Here is a 14453-nt window from a genome sequence, read left to right as displayed (position 1 = left end):
TGGACTTACGACCAAGATGAAGCCACAGGATCAGTAATGAGGCTAGAAAAGTGCTCCTCTCCATGTATTCTGATCAAGTATCCTCAACATGGAAAATTCTACAGCCTAGATCTGGGGAACGGTCTGCATCAGGTAATAAGGATTCTGCATCTTGTTGCTCAGCCAGTCAGAGAGGAGGACACATACATGTGCTAGAAATACACCATTTCTGCCCTAGAATCAGTTTCCTGTGGTTCAAGGAGGGATCAAACGCTGCTTTCTTGAGACCAACTTCAGAAACATTGAGGATATCTCTCACGAGCTCACAATGCAAAGAGAGCTGACAACCGTTCAGAATTGGGTTGCCTTATGATCGGCTGCTGTTATTCAACTTTAAAGAGATTGGGATTGCAAACATGGCAGGAAACACACTTTGGTTAGGAATCTTTTACATAAAATTTCAATAAAATTTATAAACTTTCAAATCTAAATTATAAATGTGCACAAATGCTGTGTATTAAATTATCTTTATGCACACCATTCTAATAGAAAAATTATGCAATAGAGATATTATTTCCAACTTAGAAACAAGAAAACTAAATCTGAAAGAGATCAAGTAACTAACTTGAGATCACACATATGGTAGGTGCATAGTAAGAATCACAACGCATGTCTGTCTGGCTAAATAGTCTACAGTGTTTGGAATCTGCCACACCACCTACATTTGTGATGCTCAGTAAACGTGTAAGTGTTAGTGAAGGTATATTCTAAAAATACTGGGAACCTATTTTGTGGTTATTCCTCCTAATAGCACCAAAATGTGCAACATCTGGTGAATGGATAAACGAAATGTAATTCATTTGCCAGTGAATTGCTATTCATCAATAAATATGAGTGAAATGCTAATGTATGCTACAAGATAAATAATTTTTAAAATTATGTTAAGGAATGATAGCCAGACACAAGATTACATATTGAATGATTTCATGTATATGAAATATTCACAAAAGGAACTTATAAAGTTATAAATGTGGTCAGTGGTTGCTATGGGGCCAAGCATGGAAATAAAGAACAACTATAATTGGGGATGAAGGATAATTTACTAAAAATTATTAAACTGGAAATTCAAAATGGATGAATATTAGGGAATGTCACTTATACCTCAATAGAGTTGCTTACAAATAAATAAGAATTTTGTTCTGTCTTATCTGTTACAGTCCAGGAAGAATGTTAGTTTAATTCAACATGCACATATTTATTTAAACAATGATTTGGGGACCACAATTTCCCATAGGACCTTCGAAAATTATAAAAGCAGCATCATCTGTGAGCTCAATATGCAGTTGGTAAAATAAAATGCATCCAGGAAAATGTATTAGTACAAGATAGCATTAATTAAGACTGTTCAGAATCTAACTCTACTTCTTGGAATCTGGTACTGCCGATTGACTGCAAAACCTTCTTTCCAGTGAACAACTGAAATAAGCAAAGGAAACAGCTTGGTTGTTCAGTCACTAAGTCGACTGTTTGTGACCCCAAGCACGCCAGTGTCCTCTGTCCTCCACTATGACCCTGAGTTTGCTCAAATTCACGTCCATTGACTCAGTGGTGCTATCTAACCATCTCATCTCATCTCGCCTAAACAGTATGGGGTCGGTGCTAAAATCAGAGCAGTGCCTTCCACCTGTGAGCTCAGTCACTCAGTCGTGTCCGACCCTTGACCCCACAGACTGCAGCCCGCCAGGCTTCTCTGTCCCTGGGGATTCTCCAGGCAAGAATACTGGAGAAGCTTGCCATGCCCTCCTCCAGGGGATCTTCCCAACTCAGAGGTCGAACCCAGGTCTCCCACATTGCAGGTAGATTCTTCATTGTCTGAGCCACCAGGGAAGCTCATGAATACTGAAACTTAAGTCATGTTCTGAAAAGAGAAACAGGATTGGAAGGTCTCAACAGCTAATTCCTGACTTACCTTCCTAAGAAAAGAGATGCAGTTACAGTTAATACAGGACTATCTGAAAAGTATCATTAATGTCTCCTATTTAGAAGTAGACAATTTTAAATAGTGATAAGCACTTTAAAGACAATACAAAACTGTGTTAAGATAGAGAGTGACTCTTAAGATGAGAAAGGGCATCTGCTTTAAGTAAGATATGGAGGGAGGGCTCCACTCTGACACTTATTCTGCAATACCAGACAAGGTATTGAAACTGTCTCATATTCAGTTGTATTTCTCTAAGTAGCCAGTATCTTTCTGCTGGGCACTGGGCTTAGCATTGGCATTCATTATTCCATTCACTTCTTATCAGAAGCCTGCATGGTAAATTCTATCAATAACCACAGTGCAGATATGAGGAAATTAAGCATAAAAATTACTGTCACAATTCCAACGTCACACAACTAATAAATGCTAGATCTAGAGACAAAATCTAAGTCTTTGGTCTGAAGCACTTTGCTCCACTGCCTTCCTAAAGTAGGGTGGACACAACTTTGAGAGGTTCCAGTAAGGACTGTGAACACACATGCGAATCACCGAGTGCAACACCTTCTCTGTCACAGGCTCTCAACCAGCTGTGGAAATGTACAAGACCTTGGAGGATAGGAAGCCATGGCATGAAATTCCAGACGAGTCTATCTACAAGATAAAGCTCAATATTTTCTGAGGTTTGTTTAACAGTTTACACAGCAGATTTCATGTGTTATCAGAAGTATCAGTGGTCTATCATGTTTCTTACCGTTACTGGGAAATCAGTTCCCATTAACTGATGTTAACTACCTTAAATATAAGGTATTATATTGAGAGAATGGGTATCATAATATAACATAGAAAGAGTATACCAACCTGTGTTTGCTACTACTGTGTATTAACATTTTAATAATTGACTCTTGCTCCCACTTCTCAGGATATTTCTATACTACAAGAAAGGACAGAGCAGTAAATGCAATTTGACTTAATAGAGGAAAATCTATCTTGTGCAACAATTCCAAACTTTCTATCCAAGGTACCCCAAACTCGGCAGCCATAATCATCTCATGTGTTGTATTTGTCATTTGGAATCAATCACTTTCACATATGGCAGGCAAAAGAAAAAACAAACAAACAGCCAGTTTTCCTGAATCCTCTCCCTCTTGATTTCTGCACTGGGACGTTTACTGACTGGCTCAGCCTTGGCAGCTCCTATTGTGATTAGGCTTCCCCATAATTTAATCCATGATCACTGGAGGGGAGCAGGGAAGCCAGAGAAAGCCTCACAGAATGTTTGAGCAGGACACCAGGTGGCAGTATGTCAGCTTTCACTCTTGCTGCATCCAGTGTGCTAGAGTCCGATTCTCAGGACGGAAAAACAGATTTAGACAAAGGGTTCACAAAGGGGTGACATTTGAGTTGAAACATGAAGGAATTCAGAAGTGCATCATGTTCATATTTGGGAGGATAGCATCACTGGCTCAGTGGTAAAGAATCCACTTTCCGGTGGATTCAGTCTCTGGGTCTGGAAAATCCCATAGAGAAGGAAATGGCAAGCCACTCTGGTATTCTTGCCTGGGAAATCCCATGGACAGAGGTTAAGTCACACATGACTTAGTGACTAAACAACAGCAAAGCATCACAGGAGAGAGGGGAAAACAAGGGGCACAGGACTCGATAGGGAAACAAGCTTGGGGTGTTTAAGGAATGAGATCTCATTGTAGCCCTTGTTTCTCCCAGCACACTATTACATAAGAAACTAACTAAAGCATCCGGCACTGTTAACTAGTTAGTGGATGCTTTCCTCATTTACTGATCCTGGAACAGTTGAATCTATGTTTGGGCATTTTCTTTCTTAGTTTCCTTTAGCGTCCAGTTTAAACCAGTAATGTCACCACCACTGAGACATTCAGCCATCCAGTTCTGGGGCCAAGTGCTTCTCCATAGTCCAGACCTTGCTCTTAAGCAGCCCTCTAAAATGCGACACACAGGCTGATTATAAAAAGTAAAGAAGCTTTTCACAATTAGGAAAGGTACAACTCATTTCCCAAAGTTGTTTTCTTTTGCACCCCAATGTTCATCGCACCCCAATGTTCATCGCTATCACTGTTTATGATAGCCAGGACATGGAAGCAACCTAGATGCCCATCAGCAGATGAATGGATAAAAAAGCTGTGGTACATATACACAATGGAATATTACTCAGCCATTAAAAAGAATACATTTGAATCAGTTCTAATGAGATGGATAAAACTGGAGCCCATTATACAGAGTGAAGTAAGGCAGAAAGATAAAGACCAATACAGTATATTAACGCATACATATGGAATTTAGAAAGATGGTAACGATAACCCTATATGCAAGACAGAAAAAGAGACACAGATGTACAGAACAGACTTTTGGACTCTAGGGGAGAAGGCGAGGGTGGGATGATCCGAGAGAACAGCATCGAAAATGTATATTATCAAGTGTGAAACAGATCGCCAGTCCAGGTTGGCTGCATGAGACAAGTGCTCAGGGCTGGTGCACTGGGATGACCCAGAGGGATGGGGTGCGGAGGGAGTTGGGAGGGGGGTTCGGGATGGGGCACACATGTAAATCCATGGCTGATTCATGTCAGTGTATGGCAATAACCACTACAATATTGTAAAGTAATTAGCCTCCAACTAATAAAAATAAATGGAAAAAAGAAAAGAAAACAATAAAACCTATCTCTTAGGGTTTTGATATTTGAATTAGATAATCTGAAACTCAAACCACAGTGCCTCACGTTGACTAAAGCTGGGTAAATACCAACTTTATTTTTTCCAGTAAATCCTACCTCTCCTTCAATGTCCAGGTCTGTGACTTGTTACTGTTTGCTCTTTTCTCCACATCAGTTCAATGATGGAAGCTTTTAGAAAATTCACTTAATCATTTATTTTCCTGGAGACAGTCATTAGCTCTCCCTATTTCCTGGAGTCATATTCTCTTAGCCACATTGATATACTCAGAGTACTGAAAGGACCCAGATGGAATGCCGAGATACGGTATTATTTTCATTTCCCTAATTAATAATAATATTAAGGTTTTTATATATTTATTAGCTATCGGATATCTTATTTTTGAGTTAGATCTCCAAGATTTTGCCATTCTTTATTATCTGTTTTCTTATTGATTTAAAGGAACTTCTAACATATTCTGCATTTGAGTCCTTTTTCAGAAATATGCATTGCAAATACAGTTTATCACTCTGTGCTTTGACTTTCAAAACTCTTAGCAGTGATTTATAACAAACTCACAATTAAGAAATATACATTGATGTTCATAAGAAACTAGCTTGGATATTTTGCTTGTTTTCTTTAAGCTCTTTAAAAAATATTCTACTTTCGTGGCTTCTATTGCTTCTAATATGAAGTTAGATATCATTTTAATGATGTTTCCCAAAATACAATGACTTGCAAACGTCTGCCAAAACCAGAGTGGTGGACCTGCAGAATTCCTTATTCAAATTTATGACTTTCCTCTAGCATTGCTCCTGAATAAGGAGATTGCTTTATAGGAAGTGAAGTATAGCAGTGAATGGAAGTGCTTGCTATGAGCAAAGAGGTTATAGGATGGGTAATGGAAGAGGTCATTATAAATACCTGCTATAACCATGTGGTCATTTGCAGAAATAAGAACAATAATACTTATGAAAATTTGTCTTTCATTTTTATATAAATATATTTATGTATTACATTATGTATTAAATTTTAACTCCCCTCTCGCATTTGCTACATGTGGTAACAAGATATGCTAATATAAGTCAATCTTACATCTTATTATATCTCAGTAGTGAAGATACAGGATTCAGTGGCAGAGTGTGGCTTAGCTAGAAGAGAAAGTAACATCACCCACAAATGGATAGGTGAACTTACTCTAATCTTTGAAGGATATGTTTAGAATGTTTTGGGTTGAATGAGGAATTACTGCATCATATTAGCAAGAATTGTGGTGTTGGAGTAGATTCTTGAGAGTCCCCTGGACTGCAAGGAGATCAACCCAGCCAATCCTAAAGGATATCAACCCTGAATATTCATTGAAAGGACTGATGCTGAGGTTGAAACTCCAACACTTTGGCCACTTGATGACAAGAGGCATATCATTTGAAAAGACTCTGAAGCTGGGAAAGGTTGAAGGCAAAAGGAGAAGAGGGCAGCAGAGGATAAGACAGTTGGATGGTATCACCAAATCAATGGATAGTGGAAGATAGAGGAGGCCTTGTGCTGCAGTCCATGGGGTCGCAAAGATCAGACATGACTTAGTTTCTGAACAGCAAAAACAACATTAGCAAGAAGCATAGTTTTGCTGTCTTCTTTATTCAAAAGCTGTTAAAAGAGTACAGATGACTGCCAAATTAACCTAAAGAGTATTGTAGCAGTTTTGAGCTACCTTAACTGACTGGAAATCTTTCCCAGAATGTGCTTCCTGTATTGTTCTGGCTCAGGGTTGGCCACAAAAGAAATTTGTGTGACATTTAGAAGGTCATTGTGATGAAGCAGCCACAGTTTTTATGTTTTGGGGGTTGGTGGAGGGCTCCAGAGACTATGGCTACTCACACGTGTTGCTGCTGATCTGATATTTCATCTTATTGTTGACTCACAACACCTCCACTTCCCACCAAATCTCCTCCTCATCGTCTCTTTGTCTTGGGCCAAGTATGTATGTAAGTTCAGTTCAGTTTAACGCAGTCGCTCAGTCATGTCCGACTCTTTGTGACCCTATGGACTGTAGCACGCCAGGCATCCCTGTCCATCACCAATTCCTGGAGTTTACTCAAATTAATGTCCATTGAGTCAGTGATGTCATGCAGCCATCTCATCCTCTATCATGCCCTTCTCCTCCCGCCTTCAATCTTTCCCAGCTCAGGGTCTTTTCCAATGAGTCAGTTCTTCATATCAGGTGGCCTAAATATTGGAGTTTCAGCTTCAGCATCAGTCCTTCCAATGAATATTCAGGTCTGATTTCCTTTAGGATGGACTGGTTTGATCTCCTTGCAGTACAAGTGTTTCTCAAGAGTCTTCTCTAACACCGCAGTTCAAAAGCATCAATTCTTCAGCACTCAGCTTTCCTTATAGTGCAAATCTCACCTCCATACATGACTACTGGAAAAACCGTGGCTTTGACTAGATGGACCTTTGTTGGCAAAGTAATATCTCTGCTTTTTAATATTCTGTATAGGTTGGTCATAACTTTTCTTTCCAAGGAGCAAGTGTCTTTTAATTTCATGACTGTAGTCACCATCTGCAGTGATTTGGAAGCCCAAAAAATAAAGTCCATCATTGTTTCCACTGTTTCCCCATCTATTTGCCATGAAGTGATGGGACCAGACGCCATGATCTTATTTTTCTGAATGTTGAGCTTTAAGCCAATTTTAAGCATAATGTCAAATGACACCCACTTCTCCTCGGGTCACCCACTACTGTGAGACTGAAGGAGGTGAGATGTAGACAAGTTTTAGTGAGTCTTGTGGGTTCCATTATCCTCATGGTTCTAATATGTCCTTATGAGTCACAATTTGTCCACGCTTCAGTCTATTCCAGCTTTGTTCTACAACTATTACTCTAGCAAATTAACAATGAAGTTTTTCTCAACACCAGATACGAAGATAATACCTTTGTATACACTCTTCCACCAAATCTAGCAATTGCCTGAGTTCTAATATTTATAACTAATTTTTTATTCCATACCACTGGTGGTTCTGCTTGTCTGATTGCACCTTAAGTGATGTAAGTCTAAGAAGAAATCCTGAATCCTTATTCAGGAAATTATTTCCATGATGATTCCAAATAACTAGACCCAGGTGTGTGATATGAGTGTATTTTTAGTGAAACTGTCACTTTACATTATTATGGAGCTACTTTATAACTTTAGACAAGATTACACATGTTCTGTATGTTTGATTTAAATTCAAAAATTCAAGAGGAGAATGTTTTAGTAGAAAGTTTCTCTGGACACCTGAATCCAAATGACATAGATGAAGCTTTCACGTAGAATTAATTCCTCTGATCCAGATCACAGATTAAGCAACCACAAGACTAGCATTTCTTGTCTGAGGTCTGCTGTGCATTTCAGCTGGGGTCCTGCAGCAGGGGGACTCTCTCTTATTAAGTTCGGGGGTTTTTGTTCAGCTTTTCCTATTACTTCAAACACTGTGAGTTCCCAGAGAGCACAGAAATACTTTGCAGAATGTTCCAGTTTTAAGAATGAAATGGTGAGGCTGATGGATTTATGTGCTTTCTGGAAGTTTACAGAGTAGCGGCCATCCCTTTCATTCTCGTCTTCTGAATACTGACGAATGAGGTAAGTCATCTGTCCACTGGGAAGCTGCTTGTACCAAAAAATGCTGTAGTCATGCACATTCCTACTGGTTTCATATTGACAGTTAAGGGTGACTACCTTCCCCACTTGACTGATTATGGCTGGCTTGTCTTGAGTAACTTTCTGGGCCACACCAGATCCTGTGGGAAAAAAATAAGGAAACAGAGCTGAACTAGTGAACAAAATGCTGTAGAAGTTAGAGAATTTTGGACCCAAATATTTACAAACCAAACTGAAATCATAAAACACTTTCTTTCCTCCAGTCCTCCTTTCCTCCCCAAGTCCTGGTGAAGCACCACGTGCCTGTGTGCAGTCCTTTCACCCTGAACACCGCACCCGTGTTTGGGAGCATCCCTACCAGAGAAGGTGAAGGCCAGGAACACCCAGAGCAGACTGGAGAGTTGCATGAGGCGTGGATTCCCCTGCACAAATGTGTTTAATTCTGCCTCAAGCTAAGGTTTCAGTGTCTTTGAGTGCCTGGTAGCACATATACATAGCACCTGGGCTCCTGTGTGACTCCCCCCAAACGGGAAGTAGGGTGTCATGTTCACCGACCACGTGGTCTGTGTACAGATGAAGTCTGGCTCACCACACACCTTTCCTTTGTCTACTTGTCTTTCCCTGGTCATTAAGTTTGGCAGATCCTGAAAAGGGGCATGAGGAAAGAAATTAGTATTAGAGGTTTGAACTGAGGGAAACTGAAGGTTAAACAAGTTGACATACATTGATTCAGTAAAATAGTTTTGCCATCCTGTTTAAGATATAATTTAGTATAGCCTACAAAACTTTCTTGTAATCTACAGATTGGTCATTAATTTAGCCTATGCTTACTTTTCTCCATCCAGAATCTAGTGACTATTTTAAAGCATTCACAGATCTTAGGCTTTCTGGGTGAAAAGCAATCTTATCCAAAGTAATTAATGTATCTCTGCCTTTTTTTTTTTTCTTTTTTACTGAGTTGCAGGGCTCTACTTAGGTTTTTCAATCAATAAAATTACTTCAACATGAAATGATTTTTAACAATCAGTCCATCTGAATTTCAGAGTCCATTACTTGGTTTATATTTAAATGACATTATATCAGGAATAAAATATTATTCTTTTGAAATCTGATATTGAGTTTTATGTATTAAACTTTGAGGAAGATCAGGATATTCAATCCTGTTGCCTCTAAATGTAGAATTGTACTTATTAAACCATGTGTCCTAGAATCATCCTCGTGGCACATTTTGTGTCTCATTGGTCCAGAGTATTCAGTCTCATTTGTCAGTTGCTCATTATTATTTCTCTTTATAAAATAAAGATAAACATGCCAGATCTTTCTGTGACATAATGCTATAACTCACTCTTACGAAACTTAATATCTACAAATTGTGGACACTTAGTACTTGTCAACACCATAGAAGACGGTGACTCAAATTCTGTACACTGTTTCATGTTCATGTGAATGTAGCTGTCAATCTTCCATTTGGTTTCATTGTTGTAATAGATGAATTAATATAAAACAACCTAAGGCAATTAAACAAGTAGAAAAGAAAATACAGACAAGGTCTAAAAGATGGCAAGTTCATGGAACTTAAGATCAAAGTAACTCATGAATGAGTGAAGCAGGGAGGTGAGTTTGTATTTATCCGAGGCATTTACTCTTCTGTCCCATTTCACATCTAAGTGCTGACAAACAATGAATGCCCAGGCTTGAAATTATTTGTAATTAAGGAGAGGAGATTGTGAATGACTACAGCAACTTGCAGAGCATCATATTATATAATATAGATATATATTAATATAATAATTACATATCTATCAAGAAATTTATATTAATAATATTCTTTCAAAATACCATAACCTTATAAATCAGTTTTCATACACACTCTTAGGTTTTGATGCATCACTCTAAGAATTTTTATCATATGTATAGGTTCTTGTAACACCACTAAATCATGACACAAAATTTTTTCATCTCTCTAAAGAAATCCTCTTTGAATACCTTCCCCATCCCTGCAACTCTTTATAACCCTGCTAACTATTGATCTCCTTTTTATTTTTATGTTTTGTCCCTTTGAGAATGTTGTTTAAGCAGAATCACACTATGTATCATTTCAGTTCAGTCGTTCAGATGTGGTCAACTCTTTGCGACCCCAGGGACTGCAGCACGCCAGGATTCCCTGTCCATAACCAACTCCCAGAGCTTACTCAAACTCATGTCCATTGAAATGGTGATGCCATCACATTCTATATCATCCCATTCTCTACCCAACTTCAATCTTTCCCAGCATCAGGGCCTTTTACAAGGAGTCAGTTCTTCCCATCAGTGGCCAAAGTACTGGAGTTTCAGCTTCAGCATCAGTCCTTCCAATGAATATTCAGGACTGATTTCCTTTAGGATTGACTGGTTGGATCTCCTTGTAGTCCAAGGGACTCTCAAGAGTCTTCTCCAACACCACAGTTCAAAGCATCAATTCTTTGGCACTCAGTTTTCCTTATAGACCAGCAGTCACACCCACAAAGACTACTGGAAAAACCAAAGCTTTGACTAGATGGACCTTTGTTAGGAAGCATCACTACAAACAAAGCTAGTGGAGGTGAGAGAATTCCAGTTGAACAATTTCAAGTCATAAAAGATGATGCTGTGAAAGTGCTACACTTAATATGCCAGCAAATTTGGAAAACTCAGCAGTGGCCACAGGACTGGAAAAGGTCAGTGTTCATTCCCATCCCAAAGAAAGGCAATGCCAAAGAATTTTCAAACTACCACATGATTGCACTCTTCTCACTCAGTAGCAAAGTACTGCTCAGAATTCCCCAGCCAGGATTCAACAGTATGTGAACCATGAACTTTCAGATGTTCAACCTGGATTCAGAAAAGGCAGATAAACCAGAGATCAAATTGCCAACATCCGTTGGATCATAGAAAAAGCAAACAAAAATCCAGAAAAACATCTATTTCTGCTTTATTGACTATGCCAAAGCTAAGTGGATCACAACAAACTGTGGAAAATTCTTCAAGAGATGGGAATACCAGACCACCTGACCTGTATTCTGAGAAATCTGTATGCAAGTCAAGAAGCAACAATTAGAAGTGGACATGGAACAACAGACTGGTTCAAAGTTCAGAAAGGAGTGTGTCAAGGCTGCATATTGTCACCCTGCTTATTTAACTTATATGCAGAATACATCATGCAAAATGTCAGACTGGATGAAGCACAAGCTGGAATCAAGATCACCGAGAGAAATATCAATAACCTCAGACATGCAGATGATAGCACCATTATGGCAGAAAGTGAAAAAGAACTAAAGAGCCTCTTAAAGAAAGTGTAAGAGGAGAATGAAAAAGTTGGCTTAAATCTCAACATTCAAAAAGCTAAGATCATGGCACCCAGTCCCATCATTTCATGACAAATAGATGGGGAAACAATGGAAACAGTGACAGACTTTATTTTCTTGGGGTCTAAAATCACTGCTAATGGTGACTGCAGCCATGAAATTAAAAGATTCTTGCTTCTTGGAAACAAAGCTATGATCAACCTAGACAACATATTAAAAAGCGGAGACATTACTTTGCTGACAAAGGTCCATATAATCAAAGCTATGGTTTTTCCAGTGGTCATGTATGGATGTGAGAGTTGGACTATCAAGAAAGCTGAGTGTCAAAGAATTGACGTTTTTGAACTGTGGTGTTGGAGAAGACTCTTGAGGGTCCCTTGGGCTGCAAGGAGATCCAACAAGTCCATCCTAAAGGAAATAAGTCCTGAATATTCATTGGAAGGACTGATGCTGAAGCTGAAGCTCCAATACTTTGGCCACCTGATGTGAAGAACTGATTGATTGGAAAAGACCCTGTTGTTGGGAAGGATTGAAGGCAGGAGGAGAAGGGGACTACAGAGGATGAGTCCTCTGTAGTTGGATGGCATTACCCACTTGATGGACATGAATTTGAGCAAGCTCTGGGAGCTGGTGATGGACAGAGAAGCCTGGTGTGGTGCAGTCTTGGGGTCGCAAAGACTGAACTGACTGATTTCATGGTTATTTCCATAGTTTTCTTTGTATTTCACCAACTGGACATTTTATTATTTGCTTCTTTCAGTTTCTGTTGTGTTTAATTTGCTTTTCTATCATCTTTTCCTGAAAGCCTTGATAGTAGTTTGTCAATCTTTTTTCTTTATTGTATAAGTATTTAAAAAGATAAATTTCCTTCTATGTGTTATTTTAGCTGCATCTCATACATATTTTTTTCATTTATTTTTATTAGTTGGAGGCTAATTACTTTACAATATTGTAGTGGTTTTTGTCATACATTGACATGAATCAGCCATGGATTTACATGTATTCCCCATCCTGATCCCCCCCTCCCACCTCCCTCTCTACCTAATCCCTCTGAGTCTTCCCAGTGCACCAGGCCCGAGCACTTGTCTCATGCATCCAATCTGGGCTGGTGATCTGTTTCACTATAGAAAATATACATGTTTCAATGCTGTTCTCTCAAAACATCCCACCCTTGCCTTCTCCCACAGATGCCAAACTCTGTTCTGTACATCTGTGTCTCTTTTTCTGTTTTGCATATAGGGTTATCATTACCATCTTTCTAAATTCCATATATGTGTGTTAGTATGCTGTAATGTTCTTTATCTTTCTGGCTTACTTCACTCTGTATAATGGGCTCCAGTTTCATCCATCTCATTAGAACTGATTCAAATGAATTCTTTTTAATGGCTGAGTAATATTCCATGGTGTATATGTACCACAGCTTCCTTATCCATTCATCTGCTGATGGGCATCTAGGTTGCTTCCATGTCCTGGCTATTATAAACAGTGCTGCGATGAACATTGGGGTGCATGTGTCTCTTTCAGATCTGGTTTCCTAGGTGTGTATGCCCAAGAGTGGGATTGCTGGGTCACATGGCAGTTCTATTTCCAGGTTTTAAGAAATCTCCACACTGTTCTCCATAGCAGCTGTACTAGTTTGCATTCCCACCAACAGTGTAAGAGGGTTCCCTTTTCTCCACACCCTCTCCAGCATTTATTGCTTGTAGACTTTTGGATAGCAGCCATCCTGACTGGCATATAATGGTACCTCATTGTGGTTTTGATTTGAATTTCTCTGATGATGAGTGATGTTGAGCATCTTTTCATGAAGGAACATACCTTAACATAATAAAAGCTATATATGACAAACCCACAGCAAGCATTACCCTCAATGGTGAAAAATTGAAAGCATTTCCCCTGAAATCAGGAACAAGGCAAGGGTGCCCACTCTCACCACTACTATTCAACATAGTTTTGGAAGTTTTGGCCACAGCAATCAGAGCAGAAAAAGAAGTAAAAGGAATCCAGATAGGAAAAGAAGAAGTGAAACTCTCGCTGTTTGCAGATGACATGATCCTCTACATAGAAAACCCTAAAGACTCTTCCAGAAAATTACTAGAGCTAATCAATGAATATGGTAAAGTTGCAGGATATAAAATTAACACAGAGAAATCCCTTGCATTCCTTTATACTAACAATGAGAAAACAGAAAGAGAAATTAAGGAAACAATACCATTCACCATTGCAACAAAAAGAATAAAATACATAGGAGTATATCTACCTAAAGAAACAAAAGACCTATACATAGAAAACTATAAAACACTGATGAAAGAAATCAAAGAGGACACAAACAGATGGAGAAACATACCGTGTTCATGGATTGGAAGAATCAATATTGTCAAAATGGCTATTCTACCCAAAGCAATCTATAGATTCAATGCAATCCCTATCAAGCTACCAACGGTATTTTTCACAGAACTAGACCAAATAATTTCACAATTTGTATGGAAATACAAAAAACCTCGAATAGCCAAAGTAATCTTGAGAAAGAAGAATGGAACTGGAGGAATCAACCTGCCTGACTTCAGACTCTACTACAAAGCCACAGTCATCAAGACAGTATGGTACTGGCACAAAGACAGAAATATAGATCAATGGAACAGAATAGAAAGCCCAGAGATAAATCCACGAACCTATGGACACCTTATCTTTGACAAAGGAGGCAAGGATATACAATGGAAAAAAGACAACCTCTTTAACAAGTGGTGCTGGGAAAACTGGTCAACCACTTGTAAAAGAATGAAACTAGAACACTTTCTAACACCATACACAAAAATAAACTCAAAATGGATTAAAGATCTAAATGT

The sequence above is a fragment of the Cervus canadensis genome, chromosome 6 (assembly GCF_019320065.1).
Source record: "Cervus canadensis isolate Bull #8, Minnesota chromosome 6, ASM1932006v1, whole genome shotgun sequence".
NCBI classification, from domain to species: Eukaryota; Metazoa; Chordata; class Mammalia; order Artiodactyla; family Cervidae; genus Cervus; species Cervus canadensis.
This window is presented reverse-complemented; position numbering follows the sequence as displayed.